Raw genomic sequence first — 15,704 nt, 5'->3', positions numbered from 1 at the left:
CATAGATATGTGTTTATAATGTCTTCATAGCCATGTGTCACGTGAAGCTTGACCAATCACTTTGTTGACGGGTCTGACCAATCAGAGCGTTGACGGGTCTGACCAATCAGAGTGTTGACGGGTCTGACCAATCAGAGCGTTGACGGTGAACACGGACAAAGTCAGGTATAGAGCAGGATCCGCGCCGCTAAAAATATAGCAGATCTACAAGCTCATGGGGCGGCACTTGGTGCCGCGCTATGAGCTTGTAGATCTGCTCTAAAAAAACACACAAAAAAAAACCCTAAAAAACGAATTTCACTCACTTTTTTACCTTGTAAACCTGTGATGTGACAATAAACCTGATTCTGATTCTAAAAAAAAGACACTAAAAACCTAAAAACACTAACAACCTTGCATTGGTTGCCTCCACCGTCTGTGTGCGTGTGTGTGAATGGATGAATGTAAAGCACTTTGGAGTGAACTGAGTTACCCAGACACTATAGGATGAAGGCACTTCATGTATATAAATGCTGACCATTTATCATCTTTGAGAGATGCTCTCAAGCAGCTGTTTTAATAAATTATCATTCTGAACCTATTAGATGAGTCCAGGTTTTGCTTGTACTCATCTAGGTTCCCATGCTGTTGGTATCCATTACACCCACTGTAGGCCTATGTACTGTATGCAACCCAGCAGCTTGTATATCTGCTATTTTTGAATAGCCAAAGAAATCTAAAATGGCAGAGATGCGTCCCCGGTCTTAAGATGTGCCCACACAAATGTCATGTCCATGTAAGGCTTAAAGGGACATGACAACCTACACTGATGTTGTAGTTGTTGTTGTGTAGTTTGTTTTCCAATTCAGCTTAAAAAACGACAGCAGATTAAAAACCATGGCAGGCTAGTAAGAGACGCAGCTGCAGCTGATAAAATGAAGTATGGGTATGAGTTACTGTAGATGTATACGTGCCCAGAGCCATGGGTGTGCCAATGTGCACGAATAGACTATAGTAAAAAGTATCGTCAATGCACAATTGACACACTTAAATCTATCACACCAGTTATTCATTTGATTAGCTGCAGCTGTGTTGCTTACCTCCTGGCGTACTATAAGGTCAGCATTATGCAGCCATTTTCTTTACCCTGCTGTTGTTTTTACCTTGTTTCCCCCTTTTTTTATATATTGATTTTTATTCGTTTTTTAAAAGACATGACATCAACAACTATCATAATACTGTATAGGCACACAGAATACAACAGTTGGACGCATTAACAATTAGGCTTCTACAAAACAGAGCAGTCACACAGCAGAGTCGAGATGACCTGTGATAGGACCCTCGCATGTTGCTAGACTGTCCTGTTTGTTGCAACACAGCTTCTCCAGGTGTATCGGTGATACGGACAACCAGATGATGACGCGTTCCAGACCCTTTTTTAGCAAACCCGCCCTCTTTTTCCCATAAACAGAGCATTCCTTACCAAACCCCGCCCCTTTTCCACCGACGCCCCGCCTCTCTTTAAAAGGATTCAGAGGTTAACTCCCACATTCCGATCATACCACACATCTGTGTGTTAGAACGAGATCGCTCTCGTTCAAAAACTGCTTTTTTTTAATACCTTAAATGGAAAACAAACTACAAAATCAGCCTTGGTTTCATGTCCCTTTAATTGTACATCACACTTGTCAATTCCTGTTTCCACAGCTTCCACCAACACTGTGGCAACCGTGTGTCTCAACAGCAAATCTAATGTTTACTAAAATTAAGAACACAGTTGGTGTGTTTTTGAATAATGCTTGTAAAGTGAAAGTAATAAAGAAATAGGTAAACGATGGCACAGAAATGCTGCATCTAGTTACCTAGACCTGGGGCGATAGCGTAATGGAGAGATGTGCGTAAGCACAAAACATGAATAAATACATGGTTCTCATCATCGTTTCTCTATCACAAAAACGAGGTGTAAATCACAGCTACGGGGTAAAATCACAACTGTGACACGTACAACAGTACGTGTTATTGTGCTGTTTCGTCCCCGCTGTTGCATATGCAAGTGCAATAATTAAATCACATTTCCCAGCTCGTCGTCAACCCCTCTAAGAAATTAATTCAGGAGTCTTATTAGTTATTTATAGCTCAGGTCATTAAAATATATTCATAACCGTTGGACCACACAAGTGTTCTTCTGCCTACAGCCTTGTGAGAGGTTGTTTGGCAGTGCAGAAACCACTAGAAAACCCTAGTACCTCCACTGGTGCTGAAATATCAAATTGGCAGCTATTATTTCAAGCCTCTTTGCGTTGTAATCAAGACACTCTATGGATTAGGCGAGTCAACATGAATTAGAGTTCAGAGGGAATGCGCTAACCAGTTAATTACTCAAAGGTAGACAGATGCACACTCAACAAATATTTCAGTGCCTACAGTATCTTAAAGGTGATATATAGTATTTAGGTACAAACAAGTGTTAAATATCTCTATTCTCATCGTAATCCATTGTAACAGGATTGTCCCTGTCCCTCCAGCTCTTAAGTAAACAGAAACTGCATTTTCAAGTCAGGATATCAATTTTATCCAATCAGGAGATATAACTCATACAGGATAAACAAGTGAAATTTGACGAATTGAGCAGACAAGATTGGAAGCGGAACACTATAAAATTAAAGTTGACAAATGGGTGTACTCTCTGCTTTTGGCTGAAACTCACCTGAAAATGTATTTTCTGTTTATTAAAGAGCTGGAGAGACGGGGAGACCTCTGTTATTGAACAAACACTGTATTCTGATAGTAAATGTTTACTATCAGAATATAGAGCTTTAACTTAACAAAAATGTTTTTGTTTTCACCCCAAAAAAATGTTTTTCGCTACCTAAAAAATAAGTCATTTTATCCAATGTTACATCGCTGTAAAAAAAAAAAAAGTGCTGTCATTGTTGTAACATTCGGACTAATTACATATTGTTCATTATATATCAACGTTCAAGATGTAAAAAATATTTTAACCCATTAAGACCTGGAATTGTGTCATTTTTAGATTTGAGCTAAAAAGCATTATTTTACACTTTGGGCTATTCAAAAATAGCAGATATACAAGCTCATAGCGCGGCACCGAGTGCCGCGCTACGAGCTTGTAGATCTGCTATTTTTTTAAATCCGTGAAAATGTGTGCAAATCTTTGAATATATATATTTTTAAAGCGAACATTTTTAACTAAAATCTTTGCTTCTGGGGGTCCCTGGAACAACATATTTTGATGGGGGTCTGTGGCCAAATACGTATAATTTTTGGGGTCCTTGACATGAAAAAGATTGAACACCACTGATATAGAAACATACGTTTTTCAGAAAACTGTTGAGATTTAGGAGACATGTAGAATCGACTTCAGGTCTCAATGGGTTAAAGGGGGCAATGACAGCCAACAGTCAACAGCTAGCTATTATCAACAGTGTTTACAGAGTAAAGAGTGAAATTAAATCACAAAACGAAAAATATGGTGATACTTGGCACACTGGCATAAATGAATCACACAGCACAGGTGGGGAAAAGAGGTAGCACATTAGCACTCCATAACCTTGCTGAATTGATGCCACACCCGTGTTTGAGAAATGTTATAAATATGGGGACGATGTGGCAAGGAAGAGGGAAAAAAATGGAATAAAAGTACTACGGCGTGTCAGCCAAGTACGCGTTGTACTGTATGTGTGAGCGTGCATAATTTGGGCACACTCACACACACACACACACACACACACACACACACACACACCGATGTCTCCACTGCAGCGCATGGGAAACTTGTTCCATATTCATTCCCCACTGTGATTGCCATGCTGTTGGAACGGCATGCTGGGAGAGCTAATTAGCGCAACCCACCTCTGTGGCGCTTCATACCGACAGTATCCTAGATAGACACAACACACACACACACACACACACACACACACACACACACACACACACACACACACACACACACAATCAACTGATCCAGACAAATGTTGAGTTGCAGACAGACAGAAGCATTGTTCCCCCCCACACACACACACACACACACGCACACGCACACGCACTAGCACACGCACACGCACACGCACACGCACACAAACACTTTCATTAGATGAGGATCAATCATCTGCTCACATTGGGTAATCACAATTTAATTTCATGCATTTCAAATTTTAATTTGTTTATTGTTATACCCCAAACTGTCATTACCACATGCACAAAAGTGCTTCTGTGGAATGCTGTTTTCATCTGTTAGCTCAGATGAACAATATGCTATGGGTGGTGGTGGGGCGAAAAAAAAGTCTAAACGTTATGTTTTATGTACTAAACCCTTTCTAAAGAAGGAAAAAACAGAAACATGTACAGTTAAAATAGACTGACATGTCCATGAAAAGCCTTGATTACAGAAACAATGTAGATAGCACCTCGTGCACACTATTCTTTCTCAAACGTACGCCTCCAGATAGTCTTTGGTCTTTTATACTTTTGGTGCCCAAGCAGTGTTGATTTTGTCGACAAAAAAAAAATCGTCGACTACCTTTTTTCACTGATAAAAACGAAATAAAAACGTACTAAAACTTAGACTAAATGTATTGACAATTTTGTCAACAAATACAAATTAGACTAAAATGTTGACAATTTCGTCAACAAATAAAAACTAGACTAAAATGTTAGTGACGGACTAGTGGAGAAGAGATCCAGTAGAACTAAAACACAAGTCATTTTATGTTTGTTTGTGCTCGGGTGTTGCGCTCTGAAAATAGCCGATCTACAAGCTCACAACGCGTCGCAGTTTTTTCAGCATGCAACCAAGTGTAAAATCAGCCATTATGACGCCATCAAGGCACCGCCACAATACATTTTAGTCGACTGAAATCAACTGTAGATTTTGTCGACTATGATCTCGTGATATTTAGTCAACTAAAACTAGACAAAAACTAAAACATTTCAGATGACTAAAATATGACTAAAACCAAATGGAATTCTATTCAAAAGACTATGACTAAAACAAAATCAAACTTTGCTGTCAAAATCAGCATTGTGCCCAAGTCATTGCTATATATCAGCAGTGGTGTAAAGTAACTAAGTACATTTACTTAAGTACTGTACTTAAGTACAATTTTGAGATATTTGTACTGTACTTTACTTGAGTATTTCCAATTTCCAATACTTTTATTTCTACTCCACTAAATCTCAGAGGCAATTATTGTACTTTTACTCCACTACAATTATTTGAAAACTTTAGTTACTAGTTACTTTGCAGATGTAAATTATGATGATATAGAACATATATTAACCACTTTAGCCCTATTTTATACCTAGGCTATTTGAAAATAGCAGATCTACAAGCTCACAACGCGTCGCGATGCGACGCGTTGTGAGCTTGTAGATCTGCTATTTTCAAAGTACATTTTGATGCCAATACTTCTGTACTTTTACTCAAGTACATTTTGAATTCTAGACATTTACTTGTAACGGAGTATTTTTATATTGCAGTATTGGTACTTTTACTTAAGTAAAGAATTTTAGTACTTTTCCCACCACTGTATATCAGTCATAGTCATGTTGTTGTGGTCCTGCCTCAGCAGGCGTCCACAGGACACTATTTGTGACACGTGCATAAAGTGCCTTGGATTTCAGAAACAATGAGAAAGCATGCGACCGCTTGACAGCTAGAGCACGGCATGGATAGCCCTGTATCTATTTTTCATCTTCCGCGTTAATGATTTAAGGAGGTGTCCAGAATCTTTAACCTGGACTGATGCAGGGGGGGGGGGGGGGGTGCGGGGCGGGGGGGGGGGGGGGGGGGGAGGGAGGAGGAGGGGGGTGGGCTACTCTGTGGACAGTTATTGAGTGCGGTGGGCCGGCTCTGTCTAAGTGGCAAAACCCTGTGGTTTGTGTTGATTAGGGAGTCGTTAAGATTATCTGACAAAAATTGCAAGCTGATTAGCACAGCGAGGTGATTATCATTGACGAGAAAGAACCTGAACCTGCGGTCCGCGAGTATTACATCTTTGTCACTGTCGGGAACGAAAACTTGTATCTCCATACAGTATTATCTTCTGTTTAATGAATGAATGCCCTATTCTTGTATACCTTGTCTTATGACTGTGTTGCGTGCAGTGTTGATTTTGACATCAATTTTGATTTAGATTAGTTTTAGTTTGATTTAGTCGTAGTCTTTTGAATAAAATTCCATTTAGTTTTACTCATGTTTTAGTCACCGGAAATGTTTTAGTTTTTGTCTAATTATAGTCGACTAAAATGTATTGTGGCGGTGCCTTGATGGCGTCGTAATGGCTGATTTTACACTTGGTTGCATGCTGAAAATAGCAGATCTACAAGCTTGTAGATCTGCCATTTTCAGAGCGCAGCACCCGAGCGCAAACAAACATAAAATGACTTGTCGTTTAGTTGTACTGGATCTCTTCTCCACTAGTCCCTCACTAATATTTTAGTCTAGTTTTTATTTGTTGACGAAATTGTCAATGTATTTAGTCATAGTTTTAGTCATCATAGCTTAGTTTTTATTTAGTTTTTATGTAGTTTTTGTCAGTGAAAAAAGGTAGTCGACCAACATTTTTCGTCATAGTTTTAGTCGACGAAATCAACACTGGCGTACAAGTAGCGAAAACGCATCATGATATGATATGTTGTGAGCTTGTAGATGTAATTTTGGGATACGCCCAAAATAGGGATGCATGGCTGAAAGCTTCGTCGGGCAAGACCTAGCCGGTTGCGTGTCTAAACCTAAGTAGGCTACCTACGTTTGGCGGAAGAACCGCCCAAGGAAGTGACGCCGAGGCTTTATGAATCTGTTTGCATTCTCCATGAATTAAACAAGTGTTGTGGTCAGGGACGTGCACAGATAGACTCTAGGTGGTGCTAGAGCACCTGCCCTTTGCCCTCTTGACCAGAAGTGCCCTTTTGAAAAAAAGAAAAAAAAACGTGTTTTTTTTTTCCAGTTTACAGCAGGGGTCTTCAACAGGGGGTCCGGGACCTCTAGGGGGTCCTCAGAGTTACTACAGGGGGTCCGCCAAATCTTTATGTGATATGATTTTTCTTTTTACCATAACCACTCGAAACCTAGCATCCCTTTTCTGAGGAGAACTTTAGCCAAAAATAGCAGATCTACAAGCCCACAACGCCTCGCACTGCGAGGCGTTGTGGGCTTGTAGATCTGCTATTTTTGGCAAAGAGGTATAGGTGTAGAGGGAAAAAAGAGCAGACCAAGTAAACAAAAAAAAGTATAATTTACTTGAGCACCTGCCCCTCAAAATGTCTGTGCACGCCACTGCTCTGGATTTTACTGTGTGATAGAGACAGATCAAATATAATAGGTCAACGTTTTTGGATTGTGATGAACTTATCCTAATCTAAAACATTGGTATATGACACTCGACTACATGGAAAGTCAGTGTTGTCTGAATAGTCATTCAGAAGCATTTAGGAGGCCATTTGTTTGATGAGGGAGTGTTTACTTGACGCATGAATATTCATGTCGAGAAGCCGCGAGTGATTTTTATTTGTCGCACACTTTACGAGTGCTGGCAGGTGATTAGCTGAATTCAAATGACACCACATGACACAGGGCTGGGGACAAAGATAGACCTTCCACCACCGCACTTGAGAGACTTGGGGAAATAACACATCTCTTCCCTGTTACGTTTCAATGTTGTTTGATACTTCGATTATGTTTTGTGTATTATTTGAACATTATTTATTTATTTAGAAATATTTAATATTTACCAATTTCTGCAAATATCCAAAGATACCTTTTCCCATCTTCATTTATTTTCAGTGGTGTAAAGTAACTATTTGCATTTACTCAAGTACCGTTCTTAAGTACAGTTTTGAGGTATTTTTTTTATTTTACTGGAGTATTTCCAATTTGAAAACTTTAGTTAGTTGTTGTTACTTTGTAGATATAAATTATTACATACATACAAAACATACATTAACCACTTTAGCCCTATTTTATACCTAGGCTATTGTAGATCTGCTATTTTCAAACATTTTAGTACTTTTACTTTTCATACTTTAAGTGCATTTCGATACCAATACTTTTGTACTTTTACTCAAGTCAATTTTGAATTCAGGACTTGTAACAGAGTACTTCTACATCGCGGTATTGATACTTTTACTTAAGTAAAAAAAACATGTAGCACTTTTTCCACCACTGTTTACAATTAGAAATATTGAATATTCACCAATTTCTGCAAATATCCAAAGATACATTTCCCCATCTTCATTCATTATCATAGACTCTGGGGGTCTATTATGACTGTAAGCGTACATGTGGTCCTGAGGCAGCTCTAAATAAACGCCGGTTTTAAGCACAGATTTGCCCGCGAATAAGCTTACGAATGGGGGTGTGAGGTAATTAGACTCTCTCTTGGAAATATGTTCATTTCAAGTAGACGACTAGGATGCATTTTCTTTGTTGTTGTGGTAGAAGCACATTCTGTGAAACAGTGATCTGGTTCATTCTCCCACACGCCACCATAAAAAATGCCTGTAGCTGACATTATCTCAAACCCCCCTCAGTAGTTATTATACTTAATACGTATCTCTCATGTATCTCTTCCACACACACACACACACACACACACTTAGCATTCAGAGTGGAGCTTCCAAAGCTGTAGGTGGTGCATGGTAATAGGCTTTCAAAGAAATATCGAGTGTAGGGAAATCAATAATAAGAGGCAAGAAAAAATTAACTAATAAAAGAACAAAAGTGGTGATGGGACCATAGAATCCTCACACTAACAGAAGGGATTGTCGGCCTTTGATTGCTCAATTTAACCCGTTAAGACCGGGAACGCGTCTGTGTCGTGTCATTTTTAGATTTCTTTGGGCTATTCAAAAAATAGCAGATCTACAAGCTCATAGCGCGGCACCGAGTGCCGCGCTATGAGCTTGTAGATCTGCTATTTTTTTTTGAAATATCGTGAAAATGTGTGCAAATCTTTAAATATATATATTTTTTAAAGTGAACATTTGTAAATCAAATCTTTGCTTCTGGGGGATTCTACAAATCCTAACAGTTAAAAAAAAAATCAAAAAAACAAACCTATGTTGCTATATAATCAGCGGTTCTCAAACCTTTTCACCTCAAGGATCACCCAAAAGTATATGTATATGGCCCGCAGACCTCGATCTCATGAACATGTTGTTCCAGGGACCCCCCTAGGAGCTTTAAAATGTTCGCTTTAAAACATATATTCAAAGATTTGCACAAATGTTCCACGATTAAAAAAAAAAGAAATAGCAGATCTACTTGTAGCTTGTAGATCTGCTATTTTTGAATAGCCAAAGAAATTAAAAAATGACACACAGATGCGTTCCCGGTCTTAATGGTTTAAGGAGCGACGGTTCCCAACAAGGGATCAGCGCCGATCCTTCCCAGGGACTGTATAATTTGTGGAGGGAGGGAGAGAGAGAGAACGAGAGAGAAAGAAAAAGAGAGAGAGAGAGAGAGAGGTGGGGGGGGGGGTCACACTTGAGTGGCACCACATGATGAGGCTCTGGGAATCATGACAATGGGGGCTGAGTGGTATATTGTCACTTTGTGAAAGTTGAGAGCCTGGTGGCAGTGAGCCTGGACTGCAGACAGCAGCTAGCAGCAACAGACGGCGTGGTAATCTGGAGACTTCAGTGACAGCGTAAAGCCCCATTTGTTTTGGGGAGAGAGAGGGTGACGAATGCGACCCATTGAGCTCATCCAGACTGTGTGGACAGGTTCTCCTGTGCCGTGCCACTCAAAAAGGGGAAAGGACGGGTGGGTGGCCCCAGGGGGGGAGGGGGGGGAGGCTGGTATAGATCCTTTTTAATTACACCTGTTTTGTTGTTTCTCTTCTGTCACAAGTGACTATTACAACCACTTTCAATCAGCTGTCCCTAATTTGGGCAAGAACATGTAACAAAAAAAAAATCCAAAATGTTCCGAAATAGCTAAAATCGTCTCTCTATAACCTTGGTTCTCAAAGTGGGGTCCGGGGACCCCCAGGGGTCCTTGAGGGAGTTCCAGGGGGTCCCCAGCTAAATGATGGTTAGTAAGGAACCAAATGGACCCTTATGGGTCTGTAACTCTGAGAGTTTACAAATGGAACCAAATGGACCCTAACGGGTCCATTTGGTTCCATTTGTACACTCTCAGAGTTAAATTATCATTGATTTTAGGATATAAATTGGGGTCCCAGAGATAGAAATGTAATTAAATGGGGGTCCGTAGCCTAATGCTTGTCAAACTGGGGGTCCTTGAAATTAAAATGGTTGAGAATCACCGCTAGAGACATAAAAATCTTCTCTTATGGGGGTCCCTGAGGCATATCTTTTCAAATGGGGGTCCGCGGGCTAATAAGGGTCAATTTGGGGGTCCTTGACATGAAAAAGTTTGAGAACCACAGCTCTACATGCTACTTTTGCGTAACGCTGTTGTACAACAATGTACTGTATAAAATAGGGCTTAAGTCAGGTTAACGTCATAAATACTGTGACATAAAATGCAGCATTGTCATGAAATGACGTGCACGGTGATTGGGAACGGCATCAATTACAAAGTACTTCACAAGGACGACCCCCCCCCCCCCTAGCCTGGCATGGCCAGGCTAGTATCACTGCGTAGATATTAGTCTGGAATCTCTGTGTGGAACCTGCATTTCCAAGGGGCGAATTAAAAAAAAAAAGCCTCTGGTGATAAACCTGCCCCATATTTGCATACTGGGCCCTGATTGGTCCCTCACTACTACGGAGGGAGTGAAATCCAATCACAGCTGAGATGGGTGCCAGACCAAATCTGACAAGCGTTTTTTTATTTATTTATAAATAAATACTAATAAATTAATTAGTAATTCTACAGATATTACTGCAAATATTTTATTTCAGCGATAATACACGAGAGACCATGAATGTCAGCAAAAAAAAAAAGATTCACCCACAATTGTAAGCAGCAGTGCGAGTTATCTTCGAGTTCCAATGGGGGGGGAGTTCCAATGTGATGGTGTTATTATCGTGAATTACTAACACCGTGGGGAGAAGCTTTCTCCCCAGCAGGGTCTTTTATTTAGGTGCTAATATCATGCATTAACAGTGCTGGGGATGGGGGGAAAAAATACCCTGTCAGCTGGTTACCTACTGTACCGTCATTATTGATCTACATCGAGGTTCACTGTATATCCACACATAATGAAAACAAAGAGATGGAAAAAAAACACAATGCAAACCCCTCCTCCCCCCCCCTCTACAGCCCCCGTACCACTGTTAGGCTGAGGCTACAGTATTAAGATGAATGATGTATACACCGCGGTTCCTGAAGGAGGAAGAAGATTATGTTTTAATGAACTTAACCCATTTAGACCGGGATAAGAATCTGTGTCGTTTTTTTTTTTATTTCTTTGGCGAAAAAAATAGCAGATCTACAAAAAATAGCAGATCTACAAGCTCTTAGCGCGGCACCGAGTGCCGCGCTAAGAGCTTGTAGATCTGCTATTTTTGAAAAATGTGTGCAAATCTTTGACTATATATTTTTAAAGCAAACATTTGTAACTCAAATCTTTGGAGGGAATTCTACAAATGTCTACTGAATCCTAACAGTTTTCTGAAAAATGTATGTCGCTATATGAGTGGTTCTCAAACTTTTCCATGTCAAGGACCACCCAAAATTATATGTATTTGGCCGCGGACCCCCATCTCAAAACATGTTGTTCCAGGGTCCCCCCCCCAGAAGCACAGATCGGAGTTAAAAATGTTCGTCTTAAAACATATATTCAGTTTCCATGATTTTTCCCAAAAAAATAGCAGATCTACAAGCTCATAGGAGCTTTCAGATCTGCTATTTTTGAATGCCCAAAGAAATCTTAAAATGACACAGATGTGTTCCCGGTCTTCATGGGTTAATGTCTAATTTAAAGTCCATTCTCCGTTCCGTGGCTTTGAAAAGCTGCTCTGAGAAAGCACTAAGCTCTTTTTTCCCCCATCTCACTATTGTTTTTGTACTTTTTTTTTTCTTTCTGAAGCTGCCATAAACTTTGTGTGTGTACATTCTTTAGAGCCTACCTTTCCAGAAAGATGTCAGATGTCTTCTTTATAAAACTGACTTTTCTTTCAAGAAGGGTTTTTTTTTTTTTTAAAAGAGGGTGAATCCAAAGCAGACAGCCCAAGGCTTTCCCAGCAAACTGCAGGAACATCAGGTGGTTGTTGTTCAATTGACACACACTATGGCAGCGGTTTTCAAACTTTTTGTGCCCAAAGCACACCGATGGTGAATTCAAAATCCAGTTGTGTAAAGTAACTACAGATGTGCCACTTCAAAACTTCACATGTCCTGCCATCGCCAAGACAGTACATTTTCAGGGGATTCCCAGGGCAATAAGAGGGACAAAGAAGGGCATTTAAAATGCTGAATTATTTTGATGATCACTGCTTTTATGATGCTAATTAATTTGAGCAACTGGTCAAATCACCTTTCGCCTCATAATGAGTCTGACACCTTATTCAACACACATTCTTTTGTTCTCATGTATATGGATGTCTGTTGAAGGGAAAAACGGGGGTGTGTAGTGACAACTTCTTTTCAGGGGCAAAACAGTGCATTTTAAGGGCAGAAAAGGGAGGAAAAAAATGCATTTTCAGGTCTGTCTAAAAAAGATTTTTTTTAGACATTTGCAGACATTCTGCATAATGAGTACTTTCTACTTTTGGTCCTTTAAGTACATTTTGATACCAACACTTTTGTACTTTTACTCAAGTAAATTTTGAATTCCGGACTTTTACTTGTAACAGAGTACTTCTGCATTGCAGCATTGATACTTTTACTTAAGTAAAACATGTTTTTCCACCACTGATCTCATGGCACACCAGTGCGACTCTGAACCACCGGACTATATGGCAATGTCAGGTCACATAATTTCCAACTACACCACATGTGCTATGACCATGAATGGTAGTTATGATAATAGCGGCCGCTATTATTACCGTTATTATTACCATCATGTCTAGGTGTATTGCCTATGGAAACTTCCAGATGTTTTTTTGCCAAAGTGTTAATTTTACATAATCTTCCTCTCAAGGAACGCAAGGTCACCTGGCTGCTGCATGGGTATATAGGTGATCCCCCAGTTACAGAGTCAACCTGCTTAAATTGCTTATTAGAACCGAGACGCACAGCTCTGTTCCAAGTTAAGCACAAATCATTGCCATGTGGTCTCTGGCTGTTAAATACTGCCTGTGGAAGAGTTTCTGCCCCAGTAAGCCAGTGATAAAACACAAGGGAAATGGCATTCCGCACTTCTTTTTTTTTTTGCTCATGCTCATTACATGGCAGCTGGTTTTCCCCATTCAATCAATGCGTTAAATTACAAATGTGAACAATTGTCCTCTATTCTCTTACTATGCTTCCCATCTGTAAAAGTTATTTTTTCCGATACAGTCATACAAATGACTGACTCTGTTGTAAATGACGCCACGGCGTTTGAAACATCACAGGGAGACAGTCTGCCAGTGGTGGAAAAAGTGCTCAAATTATTTACTTAAGTAAAAGTACCAATACTGCAATATAAAAATACTCTGTTACAAGTAAAAGTCCAGAATTCAAAATTTACTTGAATAAAAGTACAAAAGTATTGGCATCAAAATGTACTTAAAGTACCAAAAGTAAAAGTACTAAATATTTGAGAATAGCAGATCTACAAGCTCACAACGCGTCGCGATGCGACGCGTTGTGAGCTTGTAGATCGGCTATTTTCAAATAGCCTATGTATAAAATAGGGCTAAAGTGGTTAATGTATGTTTCATAATATCATAATTTATATCTGCAAAGTAACTAGTAACTAAAGTTCTCAAATAATTGTAGTGGAGTAAAAGTACAATATTTGCCTCTGAGATGTAGTGGAGTAAAAGTAAAAGTATTGGAAATTGGAAATGCTCAAGTAAAGAACACATACCTCAAAATTGTACTTAAGTACAGTACTTAAGTAAATGTACTTAGTTACTTTCCACCACTGCAGTCTGCCCATCACGGTATGAAAAAATAGGCTATAGCGCGTCTTCCGTTTACCTCTGCCTCACCCCGTCCTCTGACGAGGTCGTACCCTATTGCACATGTTTTTATGACCGTTCCAGTAAAACACTGAGCCACCGTGCGCTCGGGTTGCACTTGACCAAAAACGGCACCCGGGAGATCTTGCCTGCATGTCCTTGACAGGCAGGGGACGAGACAGAACAGCGAGGGTTTAGAGGGGGGGGGGGGTGGAAAGGGGGTCACGCTGTGCCCTTTCACTACCCCCCCCCCCCCCCCCCCATCCCCACCTCCCATCACTGTTCTCCTCTCTCCACTCTGATGAGCCCATTAGGTTAGCCTGGACCCCCCACTCAGGGGGCCATTTAGTTGATTGACCAAAGTGCGAAAGCAAGACATTTTTTCCTTGTCCGTCAATAATGGCCCAATCAGCCCCCTGAGGCTTTACCCAGGCTCTCTCTACACACACACGGACACTTCAGTCCTGATTCAGAACGGCTTGCAGGAATACCAATGGCATGCTGGATTTGACACACTGACATTCAGGGGAGAGAGAATTGCCTAGTTGATGCTGTGTGTAAGCATACGTACTGTAGCTGCAGAAAAGACACGTAAATGGCGATAAAGCCCATTTTCATTTGTCTGGCTGTCATTCTCTCTTGACCACAGAGACATTTTTGATGAGTGTGTCGGCCGTCTAGCTGTATCATTGCTCTGTGAGAGCAATATAATACAGTATGTGAGCAGATATGAGTGTTTCTGTGAGCGAGCGGGCGAACGTGCCGTGGTCTCGTGTTCTTTTATACGGGGGAGAGAGGGATACAAGTGCAAATGCGGTGTCAGAACTGGTTACATATCCATTATCCCGTTAAAACCGGGAACGCATCTCTTGTCATTTTAGATTTCTTTGGCTATTCAAAAATGGCACATATAGATCTGCCATTTTTTTGAAAAATCATGAAAATGTGTGCAAATCTTTGAATATATATATTTTTTTTTAAAGCGAACATTTGTAACTCTAATCTTTGCTTCTGGGGGGTCCCAACAAAATATTTTACAAATGTTTGCTTTAAAATATATATTATTCAAAGATTTGCACACATTTTCAAGATTTTTCAAAAATAGCAGATCTACGAGCTCGTAGCGCGGCACTCGGTGCCGCGCTACGAGCTTGTAGATCTGCTATTTTTGAATAGCCAAAGTATAAAATAATGGTTTATAGCAAAAAAAAAAAATCTAAAATGACAGGGTATGCGTTCGCGGGATTGAACGGGTTAATGATATAATAACAGCTGTCTCTCAGGCAGACAGTACAGTACAGTAGAGTGGATGATGTGTCATGCACCATCGCTTCTGCTGCAATCTAACGTGATGTGTGCTGTGCAATTTAATTCTGCATGGACTCCATCTCTTTGAACTTTTCACACCAGAACGCCTCTCCTCCGCTAAGTAGATAAGCGTGAATTATTAGCACTAAAGTGACTATGCGGCCGGCCAGCAGCAACATCATCACACTACTACAAACTGCTGAGGTCAAGCCCGTTGCTCATTTATGCTCGTTTAACCAATTCATCAGACTGGTTGGTTAGTGTGGGAGTAATGCAAACAAAAGAAAAAAACAAGTTGCGATCGATATAAGATCTGTGTGGAGCTCTCTCTCTCCCGCCAGAGCGGGCTTAATTGACAGCCTGCACTAGATCGT

The 15,704-nt window shown here is 40.3% G+C and overlaps 1 protein-coding gene across 1 annotated transcript in view; it reads left to right on the top strand.

The window, feature by feature from the left end:
* The window catches only part of diaph2 (diaphanous-related formin 2), an 824,520-nt gene that overhangs the window by 539,209 nt on the left and 269,607 nt on the right, over positions 1 to 15,704 (top strand). The window lies entirely within an intron of this gene.

This window comes from Gymnoscopelus microlampas (genome assembly GCF_963454915.1).
Source record: "Gymnoscopelus microlampas genome assembly, chromosome: 18".
Classification (NCBI taxonomy): Eukaryota; Metazoa; Chordata; class Actinopteri; order Myctophiformes; family Myctophidae; genus Gymnoscopelus; species Gymnoscopelus microlampas.
The sequence above is the reverse complement of the archived record's forward strand: the minus strand, read 5'-3'. Positions and strand labels throughout refer to the sequence as shown.